The following is a 25,180-nucleotide window of genomic DNA, read 5'->3' on the forward strand; positions in this document are numbered from 1 at the left end:
TTGACAACTGCCATAAAATATACATATTATTAACAATGATTTGAGAAGCTGAAAATAGCTTTCAAAAACTATCAATAATAAGTAAATTTCTATCAACTGGGGTAGAATGAAGGTTGGCAAACTGTGGTCTGTTTTCTGTGGCTCATGACCTAATAATAATTCTAATATTTTTAGATGACTGGGGGAAAATTTTTCATGACATGTGAAAATTAAATAAAATTCAAAGTCCAGGGTCCAAAACTGTTTCATTGGAACACAACCATGTTCATTCCTTTATGTGTCGTCTATTACTGATGTTGTGCTATGACAGAGTTGAAGCCTGTGACGGAGACTGCATGGTGTGAAGCCTAAAATATTTACTATCTGGCCTTTTATAGAAAGTTTGCTAACTTCTGATGGTAGAGGGAAAGACTGACTAAATTCTCTTCATAATACATGATATTATAAAATCTTTGTCACATAAAGAGGTGATCAAAGAGTATGCGGCCAAAATATGTAAGAAAAATTGTATTATATGGGTGAAACATAATTTATAAGCATATCTTGTGATCCTTCTGGATTTTATGATATTGTGGTATTTGTCAGCCTTTCTTTTAGCTTATGATAACTTTTCTCATTCTGAATATTCACTTTCATTTCTAACTTTTTAAAAATTTTATTGAACTATAGTTGATTTACAATCTTTTATTTTTAATTTTGTCTTTTTCTTAAACATCACCCTCTCAAATTATTTAAGCTCTGGGACTAGCAAAAGTGGATACAACAGTATATAATAAACTAAATTTTCTCAACTGGAGCCTGAGTGCATTTCTCATGCTATGTCTCTGTCCTATTTATAAACATCACACATTAGACTGGAATTAGTTTGTAGGGGCAAACAAGCATCTGGGGTGAAATAAATAAATCCTGCTAAATGTTTTACCTTATTAGAACTTGACCCCCTGCTGAAACTTTCTCAAATATTGGTCCTAAACAGTGGAAACTGCTGGGTGTAGAGTCTTGGAATGGCAAATTATTGCTCAGAGGGATTTTTTTTATGACTAGGTTTAAAATGGAAATGCCAACAGGTTTAATTATGGTCCCGCTGCCTCTAGAGGGCACAGCATATTAACATTATTGCATGAAAAATATATCCGTCTGTTCCGTGAATGTATTGAGCACCTTTAATATTTTCATTTGCATTTACAGAAACGCACATTTAAATCTTTCATGAAAGCTAAATAAGACTTCAGAGAAATGCCCTCAAGATCTTTCAGTCTGAAATCCCTATTTTAGAAAATGTGATAAGAGAGTATGAAGAACTATGATTATTGATAAAAATCAGTGCGCTTGTCATTCTCCACTGTGGCGCTTCTGATGATCATATTTGACCCATTTTTCTGGGGGTGAATAGTATTAAAATAGGCTGAACGTTCAGCTGTTAGGCATTTAAGAGAAATGCAGTCATACATGTTTAAATGACTCAAGACAGTGCTATAGTAAAACTAGATGGAGCCACTGGCTAAGATATTTGGAGCCAACATTTTTCTTTTTTTGAGCCCATGTGTGTGGCAGAATCAAAAACTGTTATATAAATAGACTTTTTTGTACCTTCTAAAAATTTGGTTCAGTGCTGCAGTAGAAAGTATTCTCATCTGAGCTTTAGTCTCTTTCAAGACACCAGATGGTTATGAATGTCCTGAACTGGTCCATTGCTCCTGACAAAGACTTTCACTTTGTCCAAACTCTAGCGTGGCTTCTAGCTGCTTAAGGCCATGTCACTAGGATGACTCCAGGCCCCACTTAAAATGCCTTCCTGAGAAAGCTTGCAATTAGAAATCCTTTCTCTGACTTTTGAGGTGGAACTCTTCTACCACCTAAAATTGACTCCTCAAGGATCTGGGGGCAGTCTCTCTGAAATGAAAACATCCAGAGAACTGTCACTCTCACTTCCCAGGCTCTGAAGGAAGATAAGGGCCAGACTTTGGGAACCTTGCTCCATCTTGTACCATTATACCTCCCGGCATAAAGATGTATTTGATTCTCTTCTGTATAAATGACAATTAGCCTAGTCCATGGACCTACGCCTTAACCCCTTAATGCCCTCTGGGTCTTTCCTTTAGCACACTCCAGCATTGAAAAAGTCTCCTGCATTTTGTGCTTCAGCGGAGTTGAGCTCAGGTTACACTGTGTTCTCTCCTCTGTTGCAATAGTCATTACTGAATAAAATCTGTTTTTATTATTTTCAACTAGTGTCCAGCTTTATCATTGACACTACATTCATTCCAAACAGACTGATGATGATGCCTTATAGCTTTTTATTTCTTAATCTTAGAGTCAGAAGGGACTTAGACTGCATTTTATTTCTATCCCCTCTTTTACAATGAAGACATTGAAGCTTAGAGAGACGAAGTGTGAAGCATGGGTCAGTAACTGTGAAGCTGAGATCAGAAGCCAGTGTCCTTGACCATCCCCTCTGCTCTTTGCATTGACAGGTCCCTGGTTTGGGGGCAGAGTTTAACTTTCTATGAAATTATTTTTATGGTAGAAGCTTCTGAGATAAAAGGCCTCATTTTTCAGATTTAAGTGCAAAGTTTTTACAGATGTTATGATAAACAAAACATACTTGTGCCAAACAAAAATAATATGAAACTTCCTAAATTAAGCATAAAATCCAACAATTTGATCAGTTTAATCTCCACTGAATTAGATATTCCTTCCCCCACCCGCTCATATTGAGATTAGAATGAAGTGAAGATTTAGTACAAGATTATGGCCACTGTTGGTATATTCAAGCTGTTTTAGTGCATAGCTGTAATTCCAAGGCTCAAACACAAAGGCTCTATACATTTTCTTTATGTAACTTTTTTCTCATGGGTTTCATATCTCTTAAGAACAAAACTTAGTTTGATATATTTAGCATCAGCAGTGGGGCAGATCTAAAATTCTTTGATTCTCTTATCTCTGTTACAAATATGAGTAAGCAAACTACATTACTATAAAAGATGTTTTGGACAAAAAGAAAAAAGTGGGAAAATGAGCTTTAAAAATAGAGATGTCTGCACTTGTTGTATCCTTACTTTAAATATGTGAAAATAGCAAATAATAGTCTACTAGGCAGGGTATTCATTCACAACATCTAGCGGGGCTTTAAACAGCTCTTTCTTGGTTACACTGTGCATATCTGCAGGCATTGGAGTGATGAGGAGGAAAATGGTGCAATTGCAGTGAGAGACAGAAACCAACTCTTCTGATGGTTTAGAATTGAGATCAATGATGACACAGTTCAATTACAGCATTAGTTCTTGATGTCAGAGAGGGGTTAAAAATGGGTCATAATGACTCTTTAGCAGATAAATTTGGAGCAATTAGAGGCCTGAAAATGTCTCTTTATGTAACTAAAAAAAAGAAATTGCTCTTAAATTATCTGGGCTGCAGAGCCTGTTTCTTCTGCATGTTAGAAGCTGTTTTAAAATTCTATTGCTTCTCAGTTTGGATTTAATCAACTGAGTTTCTAAACAGCACATTGCAAGTAAAGGCAGATTAGATTTTAAGTTAGTCTGAACTACAAGCATTTTAAAAGGTTAGTAGGTGTAAACGTATAATGGAAAAATAAGAAAAATAAATTTATTAAACAGCACAGTGCCTTGCATACAGCAGGCATTAAATGCTTGTTGAATTAAACTTTATATTCCTTTTTATAGATGTGACTGAAGAGTACAAACTAGCTAAATATCAGTCATTCCAAACAATCCAGACCAGCTGCACTGTCCCCTTTATCTGTTGTTTGGTGCATATAGAAGCTGAATAAATGTATGGTTTAAGCCAACATGATTCTTTTACCGTGGATTTGGTGGGCTGAGACTGTCATTTTCCAATTTGTTGTTCTCTGAGTTCCCAGCCTAGCCTTAGAAGTCTATAGTCACACTGAAGCCAGAAACTGTCATTACCTTTTTGTTTTTCCTGTTGTTAGGATTATTGAACTGTGACATATTTATTGTTTTATCTTAATCTATAGATGTGCTTTAGGGAGAAAATTTAAACTAAATTGGTTGTTTTTTGAGATGCACAAGTGGACAAAAAGAGGCTTTGGTTCATAGACATTCTGTCCAAATTAACAAAGCTTTGAATTAGCTTCTGTGAAATATGTCTAGACATTTCATATACAAAGAGAAAAATGTTATCGTCTCTGCCTTCCCTTTGCGTTAACCTGGTTATTTAGTCCTGTTTCCTACCCTCTTTCAGAACCCTGTTTTCTGGAAGTTCTCTCTTCTGCCAGTATGTTGTGGCATTTAAATTAACGTCAATATGGAACAGACATAAAGGAAGAACGTTGATTTCTTGTAAATTAATTGTTCATTGATGCTGTATATTATGGAAGATTCTCCATATTTTATTGAACAGGTATAGGAGTTTTCTTTTGCTCTTAAAAGTTTTGAAATCATGTAAATCACTATTTCAATGACAGGTGAGTAAGCAGAACTTATACATAATAAAGACTTCAATATTTCTGACATGTTCATAATCCTGTTTGTCACATACAAGTTCTTACAGGTAGTTATTATTTTTATTACAGGTGGGGAAACTGAGGTTCAGAAAATTAACTTGCTTATGTTTGCCCAGTTGGTATTTTGCACAGCTAACTAGCCAACTTTAAAAAAAACAGAGATATTGTTCATAAATTTTAACCACTAATAACATGCTAATAATATGATATAGATTACTCATGCTTTGATGTTTACAAATTGTTTTCAAGGGCAATAGCTTATTCCAATGGAATTTTTTTGTTCTATAAATTTTATTGTAGAAGGGTTTTAGAGAACTCCTTATTGCCTATCTCACTGTATTCACAACAAACACATATATCTAGCCTGTTTTTCAAGACTTTATATTTTAATTTCTTAAGATGTCCTGATACTGAGTTTATATACATTAAGATAATCTCAGTTCTTCCTAAGGGCCTGTCACTCACTCTTGGTACGTAATGTAGAGATCTTGTGAATTTCAGAGCTAAGGTTTGTTGCAACTACACGTTGTGGAACCAAATGGACTAATTCAAAATTTCCTTTTTTTCAGAATGATATTTTCACAAAGTGTAGATCTTCCTTCCTTTTTCACTTAGAAAAAAAAAAAAACTGTAAAAATATCTTCTCCTGTACTCTTAGTGTGTTATCTTTAAGATTGCTAATTCAATGGTATAAATATCAGGCAACGTAAAAATTAAGGTCTGATTATTTATCATGTGGGGCTTAATCTTTTACTTGAGGGTTTAAAGCTACTTTCTAACAGAACTGAAACTGGTCATTTTCCTTTATTTTAGTTCATGTGTCTATATTTATGCATGAAAATGTCTCTTGTTAGACCAACAATACTTGGAGTATTTCATTGTTTTTCAGTTAAGAGTAAAGGAGCAAATCTTTTAGATTTATGTTGACTAGCATAAACCTATGATTTGGAGCAGGCATCTAATATAAGAAATTTGGCATTAGTTCAATTCAATAAACACTTAAAAGCTACTGTGTTCCAGGTATTTTACAAGGTGCTGGATCTGTAAAAATGGATAAGACATATTTCCTGTTCTCAAAGATCTCACAGGGTAGTGAAAGGTCGGACAGATAAAAAAAAAAAATCAATGTCAGATGAGCGGGAAGGGAATTTAAGAGAGACATTGGCACCTGATTTGATGACACATGGCTCATTAGCCTTTCCGGAGTTGTCCAGATGTTCACCCATCATTTCCTCACAACCTGTGGCCATGTTCAAAGGGACACGGAGATTTGCAGGCGTCGCATGAGAATGCTTCAATGACATTTCAGTTGCTCAGTTCCCCAAGACTAGACTGATCATCCTTTACGTGGGAATTCTTCCCTCTTCAACCAAGCATGTAGTTTCGTATAAAGAGAGAAGGAAAGAAGAGGACTGGTCCTACTGATTAAATCAGCAGGGTGGTATTTTGTAGTTTAATCATCTTCATACCTTTGTGCTACAGGGCATTCCCTTGACTGACCTCTGAGAGTCCACGAACAGAGATGATATTGTATCTCTCCAAGTTTTTCATTCTCAAATCTGGCTCCATTTTCTTTAAGAGGTCGTCATTTGAGTCAAGGTACAAGAAGAGAAGGAGGGGGGTTGGGTTGATGGGGTAGCTGAATCCAGGTACTAATGCACATGACTGCCCCACCCCTCTGGCAGGAATTACACTAAAATCATCTGGCTGTGATAAGTTGTGATCTCTACAGCATTGAAAGATATAGATGCAAGATTCATAAAAGATATCAGAGCAAGGTTCCAGGAGTAAGGGATGAAATAAATGAGAATGGCTAGAAAACACCTTAATAGAGGATCCCAGGGGCAACATTTAGGATGAATGGAAGAAATAAATGAAGCAGTAGATAGAAAGTACTTTCTGTATTGTCTGGCTTTTGCTGCCCATCATTTTCCAGGTCTCTCTCTCTCTCCCCCTTGCCAACACCCTTGACAGATATAACATCTAAGTACAGAAGAGCTGCCTGTGAGGATATAACACCCTCACCTCCCACGTTATGGCACCAAAGATGCAGCTCGTATTCCTAAGGGAGGCTGAATTTGAAAGAAGAGAGAGCCGGTGTGCCTCCCCCATGGTTTTTCACTGGACACAGGAATGTGCAGAAACCTAGAAATGTATCAGCTAAGCAGTCTGGCTGCACACGCTGACTGAGAGGCTGGGTAGCACAAATGTTTAGCTCAGTAACTGAGTGCAGCTGAAGATAAGCATGTGAGCTGATGATGCAAATGAGATTTGCTTCAATTATAGCAGCTGTCTCAGCACCAGCCTATTTTAGTAGTTTCAGGTAATACAGCCGAATATACCAGAAACGTACCTTGGCTGTCCTTCTCATTCTCCCTTATCTTTGGTCCTCGTCCAGTGAGAAGTCTCTCCTTTGACAGCCTGGGCTCTGGAGGTTAAATGGAACAATTGAACTCTATCTCCTCCTTCTCAGAATTTTTTGCTATTCTGAGAAACTATAGATGGTCTTTCCAAGTTGATCAAATATAATCTTTAGTGTAAACCGGCTGGAGTTGTGAGTTAAGCTTTTGTCATTGGTGGTTTCTCTCTCTTTATAGGAATATTTTATAGCGAAAGTCTCTATTGCATTTCCTGTATTTGTGATTCAGTAGGAATTCAGTAGACTCTGTAGGGGAGAGTTGTCTAGAAATCTCTTGAATTAAATATCCAAAAAATTAGTGTAGGAACATGGATTTATTGTGCTGGAACATCTCTGTATGCTACAAGTCCTTTGGGGGCAAAGACTCTGCTTCACAAATTTTTGAACCCCCTTCAACGCCTTACCTAGCACTGTACTTTAAACGGGGAAGGTTCTCAGCTGGTAAAACGTGTGTGCTTTTGAAGCAATATTTCCTTACTTTGAAGAATGAGCTATCTCGGGAAATTTTAGAAGAGTGAAATGTAATACTTAATTAAAAAAAAATCTCTTGTACCCAACTCTTCAAATTAGTTTCATCCTCCTCTTTAAAAAATATTTGTAAGGAGCTATTTGTTAATAAATTGACTCAAATTTCCCTTCAGAATCAGTGTAATCTGCTTGGGAGAGATAAGAGTGAGGATATTTTGCAATTTGTAAAATGAAAACTCACTCCATCTGGATTTGGCACTCGTCAACCATATACGGACTGGTTCTTGCATCCTAGACTAAAATTATTAAAGGAAAAAACTACATAAAGAAAGTCCATTAAGAAATTTTCCATGCCGATTCTCCCTGCTCTCCCCACCACCTTGAAACCATTATATCTAGAATGATAACACTTTTCTTCCCCCTCCTGCTATCTACACAGTTTTCCCTCCTTTTATCTCTTAGAATAATGTCACTGAGAATTCTGTTTGTGTGAGCTGAATTTTTCTTGAACTGTTTGAAACAGACTTCTGTGATGCCTTGGTAGCAATGCTATCACACCCTGACATTTTGCTTTACTCATTCTCAGTTTCTTTTTCTTCTACTACAGTCCAGTTTTTCCAGCTAGAAGAAAAGTCGGGAGCTTTGGGCTAAAGCTGGTGCTTTGACCTAGACATTCACTTGGAGCAGATGAAGGAACAATTTAAGCCACATTCTTCTCTCCCTTTCCATTATGGGAGATTGCTGATGTGCTGATTGCAGGCGCGTGTGCACATGTACACACACACACACCCTGGTGATAGCACCTGCCCCATTTTCTTCAACCTAACACTAATTTGGGATTCCCCATCTGACGGGCACTGGCACAATGATCTCTTTCAGTTACAGAGTAGTAATTTCACACTAAATACTTCAATTATTTACAAATGGATCTCAGAGGCAGCAACTAGCAGCTGGGCTATAGAAGCTGCGCTGACTGAGGCGTGGCCAGATAGAACCACATGCCACTTTAGACAGCGTTATTAATATTTATGTGACTTGATCAGCTAGTTTGGATGCAGGTCTTCCCTGGGCTGAGCGGAAGAAGCCTTCCTCTTCTCCCTCATTTGTAATTATAGGCTGATTCTTTTCTTGGTCAAACTTCAGTGGTGATGGAAGGTCGGGTCCCGGCTCAAGAGTGTGCCAAACACATCCAAGCCATCCTGCTTTCTCTACTTTTCCTTCAGGGCTGAAACATAGGCCTGAAAGCAGGAAATCTGGAAGCTCAAACTGTGAACCTTGGCTAAAGATTCTGGTTTGAACTTTTGACAATAAGTAAATGGTAATAAGTAATCTGACATAAGGGGAATTAAAACAGATCAAGAGACTCAGATTAATTTATACCTTTTTTTATTTGTAAATATGTTTATTAGAAAAAATTTATACCTTTTAAAAGAGACATATATATATATACAGACAGATATGAATGTGACAGATAATCAGTACACTTAAAGGTCACTGCAAACTCCAGGTCTTGCTTACTTCCTGATAAATATCTTTGTTTTTAATGAGAATATGTTGTACTACAGTCTAGAGTAGGATCCTAGTATTCCATGATCTGTTAACGAAAGGGTGTATGGTATTGGCTTCTGAGAGCTCCATAATTTCTCAAGTCATACACAAATGCAGGAAAGTGACGATTCTAGTGCTGATTCAACGATGGTGAATCTTTTGGAAAAGATGATGTGGGTTTGGTTTAGAATCTAACTTCTGCATTGTTTATCCGATGACATCCCTTGCACAATGGTGGTTCTACAGCTCAATTCTGGTAACCTTAAACCTGCAAGGTGATAACCATTAGAGGGCAGTACCGTTACATTTTCTTAGCAGGAAACCGGAGGGGAAGCGATATACAAACATTCCTTGCGGGGGTCTTCGTGACTAAGGCGGTAGTCTCAGCCACAGGAATGGGTTTTTTTTCCCCCTCCCCTTACTGGGGACAGACTGATAGTCAGAAGCTCATAGTAGCAAATGAAGCTCTATCAGTAATGCCAATACAGGAACACTTTTACTTTTGTGTAGTTATATTAAAAATATTCTGTCTTAGTTTCTGTCTTGATCAAACAACAGTTGACCTTTCTGATTTAGTTTTTTCATTATCATTTGTCCCTTTGAGATTTGTGTGTGTGTATGTGTTGTGTTTTGGGAACCTCTAAGTAAACAGATGACTACTTTCCTATTAGTCCAAATTCCCAAGTCTTCCATGACCCAGCATTATAACAAAGATAGTTATTGCGGGAAGCCTGGGTTGAAACACATACAGAACTAATGACCTGCGATGATGACAAATCACCTTGTGTGTGATCTCATTTGTTAGCTATGGCCATCTTAGCTACAAGCTGCCAGGGAGATGAAATCTGGGTAAATAACCCATAATTACAGTAGACTCGATGAAGATGGATTGGTGAAAGGAAGTTTGATCCTTTGGGAAGGAAGAACTTTTCCTTTGACTTGCCTAATGAATTAGTTGTTAGAGGATAGATAAATACAGTGTGGCTTGCTGTGCTTAAAAATACTCCCTACCTGGGCATCTTTCTCAGTAGATGAAGGAATGTCTCAGGAGTATGCGTGTGCTCAACAGCTGAAGGGGTGGAGCGTGGAGACCAGCCAGTGGCCCAGACCCGGGAGCTCACTCATTGCACAGGCCAGTGGGCCGGAAACGGGTAATGAGATCATCGGCTCAGTCTTTGAACAACCACAAACCAACATCCTTCTCAATTCCTTGCTCTCTTCTCTGATCTCCCAAGGATCTGCTTTCTGCTCAGGCAAGACTCGACAGAAACAATTCCAAGATGCTGAGTTTGAAAATAGAAACAAAATTTAAATGCTAGAAGGATGAAAAGAATCAAGTTAAACCTGAGGGTGGTTGCAGCTAATTAGCATGTAGGATGCGTCCTCACACCCAACATAGTGAGATATTTACTTTCCTTTTTATGGAGTGGGAATAAGAGGTAAAAGATGGGGAGATTTGATTGGGTGCTGGAGGCTTGAATATACATCACCAAGGAAAATATAAAAGCTCAAAAAATTTGGTGCACATTCTAGAGATTGAATGAAAGCTTGTATCACTGAATTAACTTTTCAATCAGCCAACCTGACTGTTAGTCAAGACCAGTGTTTTCAGTTTTTCCTATGTCCTTTGACATAATTTTTGACTCTTTCAAGTACTAACAGCTTTGGCTGAACTGGGCTTTAGGGGGCTTGACAAGCACTGGAAAACAGCTACATGTGCACACATGTGCATACATACAGCGTGATTCCGTGTAATTCTCACTGCCATTCTCAATCATCACCATTATTTTTAACCATTAAGTTGCATAGACCATGAGTTTAAAGCCGATTGTACGTTTGCATTACTCTGTATTAACATACTGCCATCATCTGTGCAGCTGGAGCTGCCTCATCCAGTAGGGGAGCCTTTGAACACAGGTCAGCTGCATTTTAGGGAGCACGATTCTCAGGGGTGAGAAGTGTGGCTCTGAAGTAGCATGGTGACGAGTGACTTTAGAGGATGAGAGAGGGAGGGGTTGATGAGCACCTTGGGCATCATATTTCTGTCCCCAGACTCTTTGTATCAACAAAGCTACAGATTGGTGCCCACCTGAGAATGGTCCTAGGCATCTTACCCTGGTGTATCATTTATAAAACTGGGTGTACTTACCTGTTGACTCCTCTTGCCCATTAAGCTAAAAATCTCTTTGTAGCCAGAGGCAATGCATTTGCTGGGGCTGCCATTATAATGTATCCCAAACTGAGGGGCTTAAACGTAGTCATTTATTGTCAGTTTTGGTGTCTGTTTTGGAGGCTAGATGCTGGAAATCAGGTATCATCAGCAGGGTCGGTTCCTTCTGAGGGCAGTGCGGATGAATCTCTTCCCCACCTGTCCCCTACCTTCTGGTGGTTTGTTGGCCATCTTTGGACGTCATTGGCTTGTAGAAGCATCATCCCAACCTCTGCTTTCATCTTCACGTGGTGTGCTCCCTGTGTGTTCACACTCTTCTTTCTGTACTTGTCTGTCCCCAGATTTCCCCTTCTTCTAAGGACATCGGTCACATTGGAGTAGAGGGGCCCAGCCTACTCCAATCTGACCTCATCCTCACATCTACAATGACCCTATTTCCAAATAAGGTCACATTCTGAGATACTGGAGTTAGGACTTCAACATATTAATATGGGGTGGGGCTGGGGGACACAGTTCAACACATAGCAGGCAGAAACTTGATTAATGATGTGAATTGAATTTTTAAAATATAGCCTTGCAGTTGGCCCTGTATACTTTATCTGTTCAGAGTGAAACCATAACATTATTCAAAGAGGTATAATGGAAAAACTTTTATGATGGTTTATCTATTTCTTGAATTTTTAATTGAAACAGTGTATTTGTCTAAGTAGTGTAGCTCTGTTTCTTGGAGTTAATACAACCGAGTTGATCAGAACATTATTTTGCTCCCATTCCTTCAGCAGAAGAGTTCATCAGTTAATCCAAACCTTCGTGGCATCGCTAACAAGCCCATTATAATGCTTAATAACCCTCAACACCGCCAAGTTCACTTTGCCTCCAAACCCCCAGGCTTCAGGTTATGTTGCCGCCTCTTGCTCCTGCCTCCACGAATACAAAGAGCAGGTGGCCAGCGAGCTTCGTAGAACTGTTTGTATGACAAGCATTAGGTTTCCTCTTCTTGAGTTAGTTATCTCAGAACCAGAGAGAAATCTTGAGGCAGATCCGAAGTCAGCAGGGGACAGGAGGACAGACAGGTGTGGATTCAGGTGTGTCTGTTTTCTTAAAGAGCCCTGTGGTGAAGTGGCAAATCTTCTTCTGAATTTCACTGCTTCTTCCCCACTGAGCAGTGACCCATCTGTATTTCATTTCTTTGAAATAGATTCATTTAATGCTTTCTTTGAGCTTGATATGAGTCAACATAATGAGGCTCTGTGACAAAGAGATTGTGGTCTAGAGGAACAGATCTCAAATTGACTCAGGATTTGACCTCTGAAAAATTATTGAGGACCCCAAATAACTTTTTATGTTGATATATTGATATTGGTATCTCTCATATTAGAAAGTAAAACTGAGAAATTTAAAAATAATTAAAAATAACACTAATAACTCATGTTAACATGAATAGTAATGTATTAATTTAAAAATAGGGTTTCTGACTAAAAATAAATTCTGTGAGAAGAATGACATTGTTTACCATTTTTGCAGATACATTTTTAATGCCTGGCTTAATAGAAGATAGCTGAATTCTCTTACTTGTTTGTGCATTCAGTCTGTTGTGAGATGTTATTTTGGTTTGAGTATAAGAAGATAAGTAGCTGGAAAAAGGATGAAGATTTTAATTGCTTTTCAGATAATTGTAGATATTCTTCTTTGATGCTATACCAAAATGTAACAAATGATAGGTCCCTAAATGTTAGTTGCAAAGTGGATTTTGAAACCAGATAAATGAACGTTTCATACGCTGTTACGTTAAAGTCCATTGGTCCATCTTATACTTTGAATGGATATTTTACCCATGCATTGGTCATTTGGAAAATATTGGCTTAGTTATGCAGATTTTCTAAATGTTAATCTAACATTTCATCATGTCATCAAAAGGTCATATTTGTCAATATCACTGATCTTATCAGAAAACTCTTGGAAGTATTGGGAAGCTCTAAAGATCATGGAGATATGTTTTTCGAATTCTAATTTTCAGTGAAAGCTTAAATCTTATTAATAATAAATATTGTCAGTTTTTTTCCTTGAACTGAGAGACTCACTTGGTTCATTTTCCATAAAATGTCTGCCAAATACCCAAGTCTGAATAATTAGTTTTTCAATCATTCTTTCATGTGAGAGTGGAATTCTATGAAAAAAGTGACTTCCCCTGGTAAACTATCATACAAGTGCTTTTCCTTGAGACAGCTATCATCTGTTGGTATATAGCAGAAGTGCTTTATGCTTGCTTCTCATTTCATCACAGAGACTGTGAAAAAGACGTGCACTTACCGGCTGAGATTTAATTGAAATAATTGTTACTCCTCCATCAGGGAATTAAGTGAAACGGCCATTGCTTTTACAGTGAGTATGTGGCAGTGAAGAATCTATGGTTTCTAGTGAAGTTGGGAGCCATTGCTTTGATTTGAGCTAAGGTACCACCATTTTTAACCTACCAGTGCATTTGCACCATTAGTGCACATGTCAACACCGTGAGAAAGGCAAACAAAGTCTGAGTATTTCTACTGTTTGGAAATAGTTTTGATGTTGTGGACCCTATGAGTCTTGGGGACCCCCAGGGGTGTGCAAATCACACTTGGAGACCCGCTGGTCTAGTTTGGTCAGTAAACAGGCAAGGACAATACAGTGTTTTCGATGATAAGCTGGGGTAGGCATAATAAAATTAAGAGCTAGGAGAGTCAGGAAATGATGCTCTGAAGAGGTGACATCTAAAGTATTCTCTATTTAACATGTTTCACTTGGTTCTAGATTTAAAGATAATTAAAATTAAAAAGCATTTCTGAATAATGACAAGTTTTGAATCCTAGAAAAAGGGGCATAACAAGTATTCGGATACATTCTAATGAGCATTTAAAATAATTTATTTTTGTTTAATTTCATAACTCTCTGAAAAGGAAGTGCTCAAGCATTTAAATTTTATTGAAAATATAGTAAGGATAGCAAATAAACACACTACTTGTGAAAGCTACATTACATTAAGAAGAGAATCACTTTCAGATTATTGGGAAAATGCCGCTGCTTTAAGAAAAAACTATGAAAACCCTGTAATGTATATTTGAGTACCTTTTAATGATCTTTCAATCTGAACTTTTTTCATCAAAATACTACTGAACTAGGTATATCAAGTAAATCCAGAATTAGTTGGTTATTTTGTGCTTTCAAAGGGTTTGAGTTTCTAGTATATTTAATATTTTTCAATTTTTATAAACCAGATATGGCAGACATGTTATATTCCTTATTATAGGAATAGGTATATATCCCAAAATATTAGCATTTCACATTTTTATGTTTCTAACCCAGAAAATTAAAGTTACGGCAAGCTCACTCATTTTTGTAATTCCCACAACCAATATCTATATCTCACTGGTAAAAGCATAGCCTGCTGGAAAATTCCTTATGGTAAACCAGAGTATGTAATGGAATGCATCCATTTTTATCCTATCCAAGGAGGTTTACCTAGTGGCCTGTCAGGAAGACTTCATAATGTGAGCTTTACTTGAGGTGACCCACAGCATGGGCTCCCCGAAAGATCGGTGTGAGGACAGGGCTTAAAACCTGATGTATATGCTCTTCATCTGGGGCTTGCCGAATTTGGTTGTAAGGCTAGATTCTAAAAACAAAGTAATTGCTGAGAAACAAAACAAAGAGTTACTTTAAAAAAAACACCCCAGGCCTTTAGGAAAATTTTGCTTTTGAATACAGAAAAAGAATTTACTTATGTGAGTCCAATAGAATGTACTGTTTTCTATACAAGTAAGCATGTCCGCACTTTTACCAAAGTGTGTCTTTAATAAAATTTCTCATGTTACTAAGAACCCAGGAACTAAATAAGCATAATTTTAGTCTATATTGCCTCCATGGAATAAAAAGCTTCTCAAATTAGAATTTAAAATCTCAATTTCAATTTTCAAAGTATGTATTTCTCCCACTTTTCATCCAGAAGGGAGGCTGTTTGTTTTGTTAATCTGTTTTTCACCTTTGAGGATTTCCTAAGATCTGTCAGATGGTGCTGGAAAAACAAGAAACATAGCTGAAAGGAAGTACGTTCTGATTATTGCAAGAAAAACCTGCATTTGATTGATCTTACCATGAAAATTAAGTTTAAAGCCTTTCTTTGGTGATATTTTAGCAGATACTCAAGGTTATTGCCATCTTTCAGAGCTTCGTGGAATAAGAAACTAATCTAGTACAAACTGAAGATTAAATATTTCTGGGCAGTGCAGAGCTAGTGAATAGATTATGTATCCGTGGACTTCACATCAGTCCAGCAGAGCAGGAGTTCTGCACATTAGAAATGGAATGGGATTAGCCTAACATTGTTTGGGGTCGGTTTTCTTTTGCTGTATTTTTTTGAATGGGGGTTGGAGGCCTAAGTGTCCACATGAAGCTGTGGTCGACAAGAGCTTGTGGGGGGAGCACCAGTGTTCTGCTGCGTTCCTGCATCTGGCAACACAACAGCAAGCACCAGTTTTTAATAGAGTAGCCCTCACATTAAATAAAACCATCGTAGACTATATTGTACAGTTATGTTGCTAATTTTCCTTTGAAATGTAAAATATTTTGTGGGTTTTTTTGGTCAAAAGTGGTAACATCTTAATACAAATAAAAACCTTTTTGTGGTTGGAAGATTTAGCTTATAAATCATTCAAACTGAAGTGAAAGATAACCAGGTCATTGTTAATGATGTAGTCTGTTAAGAATATATGTATTTTTGTAAAGGAAAAGCACTTGTAGATATTTAATCAGTACCATATGTCTGTTTTGCAGAAATAAAATGCTGCTTAGAGATTCTCTTTAAATATTTTTTACTTTTGTGCTCAAATAAATTTTCTGTTGATCTATGGAATGTTCTGTACAAAGCTGTATGGTTCTACTGTTGGGCTAGATATTTTTTAATGTCTGGACTTAGCCAGGTATATTTGACCATGTTAAAAATAGTATCTTTGTTATTAAAAATTTGATTGCATAAAAAAAATAAAGTATTCTCTAGAAGGCAAAAATTCGAAGGTGTTAGGAAAATGAAGAAAGGGTGGTTAGAGGCAAAAAAAAAAAAAAAAAAAAAAAACCAAAAACCTGTGCAAGAAATGACTTGAAGGTGAGAAAGCATGGCACTTTCATAGTTCTGCAAGAGGTTCAAAGGGTCTGCAGAATATAATGTGAGGGTGATGGCATAATTAAAGGAGATAAGCAGGGGCCATTTAGGTAAAGCCACATGTGCTGTGTAATGATATTTAGAACTGAAGACTTCTTAGAATGCTGTTGAAATATTCTAAGGAAGAAAGCATAGTGGCCTAAATTAAGGCAGTGTTATTAGGGATGGAGAGAGCGTATGGATTTGAGAAACACTGAAGAAGTAAGAATGAAAGGTCTGAATAGTTAATTGGATGTCAAGGATAAGGGAGATAGGAGTCAGAGATGATGCCCCAGTTACTAGTTTGGAATGTACTGATATAGAGCACACTGGAGGAGAAATGAGTTTGGAAGTGAGGAAGATAATGAGTTTAATTTGACATATTGCTTTTCTCCAAGCCAGCCATCAACAGTGACTTTCAAGAAAGGATCTGAGACTCTTTCCTACAACGGTGTAACAATACTATCCTTGCAAATAAAGTTGGAACAGAACTTGTATTTTTCAAAGTATCTTGGAACCTCAATGCATTTATGAGCCTATATTCCAAAGACCATGTTTCAGAAAGAAATCCTTAGCATTTTTCCTCAAAGTCTGCGATATTTGAGTTGGTAATGTTAGCTGTAACCTATCGATACTAGCAATATCTTAAATTCTACAGGTGCTTTGGAGATCACAAAGTGATCACGTTAAATCATGAAATACCTGTGAAGTGAGTACTCTCGTTATGCAGTTACATGTATATCATGTTTAATTGGGACTTGCTCTACCCAGTAATGTGCTAGCTATATGTAAAGTTCCCCCACCATGGTGTTCCTAGGAGTCTCCAGAGGTTTCTAATACATGACCATGAACAAGTTTGGTCAGAGGACATGGGATCAGCCGTGCTCTTTCTCTTCTTGGCCTCAGCTGCCTGCCCCAAATGTTGCTACACTCATGCAGTTTGTCAGCCGCTACAGTTGAATCTTCCAAAAGCCACCTCGTCTTTAGAGTTCTGCATATTCTGATTTCCCATTCCCTGGGAGAGTTGGTACTGCTGTTGGGGTCCTTCACTGATGTAGTGGAGCCTTCGTGTTGGCAAAGCTGCAGTGGCATCTGTTGGGAGTGGTGCTGAGTATCTATTTCCCACTTGTACGCTCTTAGAAGTGTTACCTGTGTCCCAGATATCTTAGTAAAACATCTCTTATAGGTTCTGTTATGGCCTAGGCCCTCTGATGCTGCATTCAGTTAAATTCTGACCTCCTTTTCTGCAACCCCAGCCCATTATAAGTGGCAGTCTCTCTAAAGTATTTTCTCTTGACCTTCCTAAAAACTCCTCACCATTCTTTTCAGCGCTCCTTGACTGTCGACAGAGCCAGCTGGAAGTGCTGCTGCCTTCCTGTCTGTTTGCAGGGTTGCTCGTTGGCTCAGCATCTGCCAGTAGAAAAGAGCAGTGGTGGATATGGAAACCTCAGCAGCACTGCATGCTACTTTTTTCTTCACGTGCTTTCTTGCATTCCTCATTCATTCAGCCTGCTTTACTTTTTGTTTTTGTTTACTTTGAGCGCTGATTTTCTTCCCTACTGGGGTTCTGTAGTGAGCCCTGGCACAAGTTATGGGATCCTTTTATTGTCTGTCAGACTTTCCTGTGGGGGCAAAGTGAGCTGGAAAATCTGTTTACACCTCTGATGCCAAGAATGGTTCATTGTGATGCATTCTGCTCATATTGGTTTTATTTTCTGTTTCTTGTTTTATCAAATAGATGTGAGAAAGTTAAGATGGTTAGAGCAGGAGAAGCACGACGAAGTAAGAGAAAGTCAGGTAATTACTTCTGTCTGGGACTTTTGTAGCTGGTTTTCCTTTTAACATTTGCCCAAGCAAAGAAAAAAAGAAAAAAAGAAAAAGTACAATTGATTATAAAGTGTTTACGGAGGCTGGACTCACCAGAGCTGTGCGTTACCTCTTCCGGAGATACCCTGCTGGCTGCTTGCCCCCTGCCCCCTTCTCATCCCCCTCTCTGTCCAGCTCTGTTTCCCTCACTTACCATAGTCTCATCACTTGCTAACTTAACCTCCACTGTAACTGGATAATCAGAAAGGAAAAAATATCTCCTTCCAGTATCTCAGTCCCCACACCACACACTTGGGATGAGAAAGACCAGCGTGTCTGAAGGGCCACGGGGTGGGATTTTGAGAGATTGGGTGGAACGATGGAAGCTGATAAGTTTCCGAAAGATTTAGGGTATTCTCTCAGATACTGGGAAGAGTAAAGGGGTTTGTTGGTTCCAGGAGTAGCTGAGACCAGCACCCAGTCACTCAGCTTCCACATGAAGTGTCCTGAGAAGCAGGGGTGGACACTGGAATAAGGACCACGGTGGTGATGGTGGGAACTCATCACTAACATTTGCACCCTGGGAGGGTGAGAGAAATTTGCATGGATGTCATGGAGCTGCCCATTTTCAAGAACCGATGACTTCAGGAGTGCAGAGTAAGAAAAGTTGGCCTTTCTGAAGATGTTATTGATTCTGTATGCACCACAAGAAATGTGAACAAGCCCAAGATGGGGGGAGGCAACATCAATGATAATGAAGGACTTGCTGCCATCATAATGAGATGGTTTCTGAATGTATGAAATTTGATTTAAGGAAGCAGAGGAAAGTAACTTTTTTTTTTTTTTTTAAACATCCAACATTGCAGCGTAAAATTCATGTCCATTACAGAGTTTTGTTTTCCGTGACCTCAGTTACCAATAATATTGATGATGATAATAGCAGTAGCTAGTATTTATCAAGCTATAGCTATGTAACAGACACTAAGTTAATGTTTTATGTGGATCAATTTCATTTTTATAACAAATTTGGAAGTTGTTATTATGAATACCTTTTTATAGGTAGAAAACTGAGGCTGGAGAATTCAGGTAACTCCTCCCAGTTCACAGTGATTAAGTAGAAGAGCTGCATGGGCTTGTACTCCCCAGTCACCTCTTTCTGTTCTGCCTAAAACATTATGCTGTGCTGTCTCCCCATTGACCAAAGAATTGACAAATAGATGAATATTTATCCAGAAGAGGCCTGGACAATTATCTGTGACACTTAACTGACACTTATGAATGGAAAGAGAGTTGGAACATATTCTCAAAGTTTGCAAAGTAACTTTAAGATCTACAAATAAAGAGATTACAAGTGCTGACAAAACAAAGTATCAGTATGTGCGTGTTAATACATTTTAAGTTGCATCACTGTTCTCATTATTCCTGTATCCCTCCCTCTTTTCTGTGACACCATGAAATTTTTCTCCTTCTGCGTTTCTAGCTTGTGCATATTATATGAGGAATGCTCAACAATGTGGTACACTAAGCTGGTGAGAACTGTCTCCCACCAAAGAAAGACAAGTAAAATTAAAATCCCTCTCTCAATCTTGAAACAAGAAGAAAAATCACCTGGTGTCAGAAATGAAGAAGAAACTCAATGATAATGCCATCCTGATCTAGTAGAGCAGAGATGGGCAAACATTTTCTGTGAAGAGCCAGATAGTAAATATTTCAGGGCTTCTGGGCCGTTATAGTCTTTGCTGTAGCTACTCAGATCTGCTATTCTAGCCCAAAAGCAGTTGTAGACAATTCATAAATGAATGAGAGCAACTGTGTTGCAATAAAACTTTATTTAAAGAAAGAGCAGGCCATTGTTTGCTGACGCTTATAGTAGAGAATCAAATCCAGCATCATAAACCCTGCAGTAAGGGGGCTGGAGATTGAGATTTTAATGCCCAGATAGGAATAGGAAACTGAACCTTGGGGACTGCGTAAGATGGGGAACATCTGAGTCCTTTGAAAGCCTAAACCATTCTCTAACACACGCTTTTAGTTGTTTTGATTTGTTCATGAAACTAGTTCATTGCACAGAAAAGTAGAATGCTATATCCTCTGGCCCAGGGACACAGCAGAGGCTCTGGGTGGATGAGACTCAGGGGTCTTGGTTGCAAACAGTATTATTACCCTATTCACTTTCAGCAGAAAACAATTTCCAGGAGGTCCAGAGAGCTGGAATCTGAAGCTACCAGCCAGGTAGAATGCCCAGCCCACCGCAGGGCATCTGACTTACACACATCATGAAATGATTATCACAGTAAGTTTAGTGAACGTCCATCATCTCATAGATGCAAAATAGAAAAAAATTTTTCCCTGTGATGAGACCTCCTAGGATTTCCTCTGTTAACAACCTCCATATATAACATACTGCAGCATGAATTACAGTTCTTATGTTGTGCATTACATCACTAGTACTTAGTTCATCTTTTAACTGGAAGTTTTTGCCTCTTGACTGCCTTCATCCATTCCCCTTCCCTCCACTCCCTGCCTCTGGTAACCACAAGTCTGATCTCTTTTTCTATGAGTGAGCTTGTTTTTGAACTATAATTGACCTACAACAAACACTGTGTTAATTTCTGTTGCACAACATAGTGATTCGATGTTCCTATACATTTCAAAATGATCACCATGGTAAGTCTAGTTGTCACCTGTCACTGTACCAAAGATGTTACATAATTATTGACTATATTTCCCACACTGTACCTCTCATACCTCTGACTCATTTATTTTGTAACTGGAGGTTTGTACCCCATAATCTCCCTGACCTATTTCTTACCTCCCGCCACCCCCCTCCAGTCTGGCAACCAATGGTTGGTTCTCTGTGTCTATAACTCTGTTTCTGTTTTGTTATGTTTGTTCATTTGTTTTTTAGATTTCATATATATTGTCTTTTATGTCTCTCTTATTCTATCACTATTATCCCTCGCTTCCTTTTCATTACTTTGATATGTTCAAAAAGCCAGTTGATTTTTTCATGTAGAAAGACCCCATTTTAGATACAAGTGAATGTTTTCTTTCAGTGTCCTCTAAATTGTCTATCTTCCATATTTCCTGTAAGTTGGTAGTACAATCTAGAGAATGAGTCTATTCATGCTAGATTTTTGTCTGGGTGAGAATGCTTCACAGGTGGCGCTGTATCCTTCCTGCTGTGCTCAAACACAGGCACGTAAATTCTGGTGGTTCTTTCAGTGATGCCAAGATGACTTCATGGGTTCAGGTTGTTGTGGCTCATTCACCTGCTATCAAATTACCCATTAACATTTTACCAGCTAGCTTTAATATTAATGACAATCATTGTCTATATCCATTATTTCATTATGGCTTTCAAAACAGCGGTTTTCTAGGTCTGTAATTCTTTCTGCATTTTAATGAACAGTCCTTCAACAACTATGTGAAACAGTTCATACAGAAAGTCTTTGATTTTGTTTATCAGCTTTCAGAGTGCATTGGGGCTCTAGCAACTTCCTAGGATGACCAGTGTGCGTTCTAATTTTTAACATCATAATTTCATGGATCTTTAATATTACACTAAAGGCAGGGATTTTAAAAGTGTATTTAGGAAGGCAGACAGCAGAAGCAAGAAGAACTACAGTCCTGCAGCCTGTGGAACAAAAACCACATTCACAGAAAGATAGACAAGATGAAAAGGCAGAGGGCTATGTACCAGATGAAGGAACAAAATAAAACTCCATAAAAACAACTAAATGAAGTAGAGATAGGCAACCTTCCAGAAAAAGAATTCAGAATAATGATAGTGAAGATGATCCAGGACCTCGGAAAAAGAATGGAGGCAAAGATCAACAAGATGGAAGAAATGTTTAACAAAGACCTAGAAGAATTAAAGAACAAACAAACAGAGATGAACAATACAATAACTGAAATTAAAACTACACTAGAAGGAATCAATAGCAGAATAACTGAGGCAGAAGAACGGATAAGTGACCTGGAAGACAGAATGGTGGAATTCACTGCTGTGGAACAGAATAAAGCAAAAAGAATGAAAAGAAATGAAGACAGCTTAAGAGACCTCTGGGACAACATTAAACGCAACAACATTCGCATTATAGGGGTCCCAGAAGGAGAAGAGAGAAAGGACCAGAGAAAATATTTGAAGAGATTATAGTTGAAAACTTCCCTAACATGGGAAATGAAATAGCCACCCAACTCCAGGAAACGCAGACAGTCCCATACAGGATAAACCCAAGGAGAAACACGCTGAGACACATAGTAATCAAATCGGCAAAAATTAAAGACAAAGAAAAACTATTGAAAGCAGCAAGGGAAAAATGACAAATAACATACAAGGGAACTCCCATAAGGTTAACAGCTGATTTCTCAGCAGAAACTCTACAAGCCAGAAGGGAGTGGCATGATAAAGTGATGAAAGGGAAGAACCAACAACCAAGATTACTCTATCTGGCAAGGATCTCATTCAGATTCAATGGAGAAATCAAAAGCTTTACAGACAAGCAAAAGCTAAGAGAATTCAGCACCACCAAACCAGCTCTACAACAGATGCTAAAGGAACTTCTCTAAGTGGGAAACACAAGAGAAGAAAAGGACCTACAAAAACAAACCCAAAACAATTAAGAAAATGGTCATAGGAACATACATATCGATAATTACCTTAAATGTGAATGGATTAAATGTTCCAACCAAAAGACACAGGCTTGCTGAATGGATACAAAAACAAGACCCATATATATGCTGTGTACAAGAGACCCACTTCAGACCTAGGGACACATACAGACTGAAAGTGAGGGGATGGAAAAAGATATTCCATGCAAATGGAAATCAAAAGAAAGCTGGAGTAGCAATACTCATATCAGATAAAATAGACTTTAAATTAAAGAATGTTACAAGAGACAAGGACACTACATAATGATCAAGGAATCAATCCAAGAAGAAGATACAACAATTATAAATATATACGCACCCAACATAGGAGCACCTCAATACATAAGGCAACTGCTAACAGCTGTAAAAGAGGAAATCGACAGTAACACAATAATAGTGGGGGACTTTAACACCACACTTACACCAATGGACAGATCATCCAAAATAAATAAGGAAACAGAAGCTTTAAATGACACAATAGACCAGATTTAATTGATATTTATAGGACATTTTATCCACGAACAGGAGATTACACTTAAGTGTGCATGGAACATGCTCCAGTATAGATCACATCTTGGGTCACAAATCAAGCCTCAGTAAATTTAAGAAAATTGAAATCATATCAAGCATCTTTTCTGACCACAATGCTATGAGATTAGAAATGAATTACAAGGGAAAAAACGTAAAAAACACAAACACATGAAGGCTGAACACTACGTTACTAAATAACCAAGAGATCACTGAAGAAATCAAAGAGGAAATCAAAAAATACCTAGAGACAAATGACAATGAAAACATGACAATCCAAAACCTATGGGATGCAGCAAAAGCAGTTCTAAGAGGGAAGTTTATAGCTATACAAGCCTACCTCAAGAAACAAGAAAAATCTCAAACAATCTCACCTTATACCTAAAGGAACTAGAGAAAGAAGAACAAAACCGAAAGTTAGCAAAAAGAAAGAAAGAAATAAAGATCAGAGCAGAAATAAATGAAATAGAAACAAAGAAAACAATAGCAAAGATCAATAAAATTAAAAGCTGGTTCTTTGAGAAGATAAACAAAATTGATAAACCATTAGCCAGACTCATCAAGAAAAAGAGGGAGGGGACTCAAATCAGTAAAATTAGAAATGAAAAAGGAGAAGTTAAAACAGACACCACAGAAATACAAAGCATCCTAAGAGACTACTACATGCAACTCTATGCCAATAAAATGGACAATCTGGAAGAAACGGACAAATTCTTAGAAAGGTATAACCTTCCAAGACTGAACCAGGAAGAAATAGAAAATATGAACTGACCAATCACAAGTAATGAAATTGAAACTGTGATTAAGAATCTTCCAACAAACAAAAGTCCAGGACCGGATGGCTTCACAGGTGAATTCTGTCAAACATTTAGAGAAGAGCTAATACCCATCCTTCTCAAACTCTTCCAAAAAACTGCAGAGGAAGGAACACTCCCAAACTCATTCTATGAGGTCACCACCACCCAGATAAGAAAACCATACAAAGATAGTCCAAAAGAAAACAATTACAGGCCAATATCACTGATGAATATAGATGCAAAAATCCTCAACAAAATACTAGCCAACAGAATCCAAAAACACATTAAAAGTATCATAGACCATGATCAAGTGGGATTTATCCCAGGGATGCAAGGATTCTTCAGTATACGCAAATCAATGTGATACACCATATTAACAAATTGAAGAATAAAAACCATATGATCATCTCAATAGATGCAGAAAAAGCTTTTGACAAAATTCAACACCCATTTATGATAAAAACTCTCCAGAAAGTGGGCATAGAGGGAACCTACCTCAACATAATAAAGACCATATACGACAAACCCACAGCAAACATTCTCAATGGTGAAAAACTGAAAGCATTTCCTCTAAGATCAGGAACAAGACAAGGGTGTCCACTCTCACCACTATTATTCAACATAGTTTTGGAAGTCCTAGCCACAGTAATCAGAGAAGAAAAATAAATAAAAGGAATCCAGATTGGAAAAGAAGTAAAACTGTCACTGTTTGCAGATGACATGATACTATACATAGAGAATCCTAAAGATGCTACCAGAAAACTGCTAGAGCTAATCAATGAATTTGGTAAAGTTGCAGGATGCAAAATTAATGCACAGAAATCTCTTGCATTCCTATACAGTAATGATGCAAAATCTGAAAGAGGAATTAAGGAAACACTCCCATTTACCACTGCAACAAAAGGAATAAAATACCTAGGAATAAACCTACCTAGGGAGACAAAAGACCTGTATGCAGAAAGCTATAAGATACTGATGAAAGAAATTAAAGATGATACCAACAGATGGAGAGATATACCATGTTCTTGGATTGGAAGAATCAACATTGTGAAAATGACTATACTACCCAGTGCAATCTACAGATTCAATGCAATCCCTATCAAATTACCAATGACATTTTTTTTTTTTTTACGGA

This window comes from Balaenoptera physalus, assembly GCF_965194825.1.
Source record: "Balaenoptera physalus genome assembly, chromosome: 12".
Classification (NCBI taxonomy): Eukaryota; Metazoa; Chordata; class Mammalia; order Artiodactyla; family Balaenopteridae; genus Balaenoptera; species Balaenoptera physalus.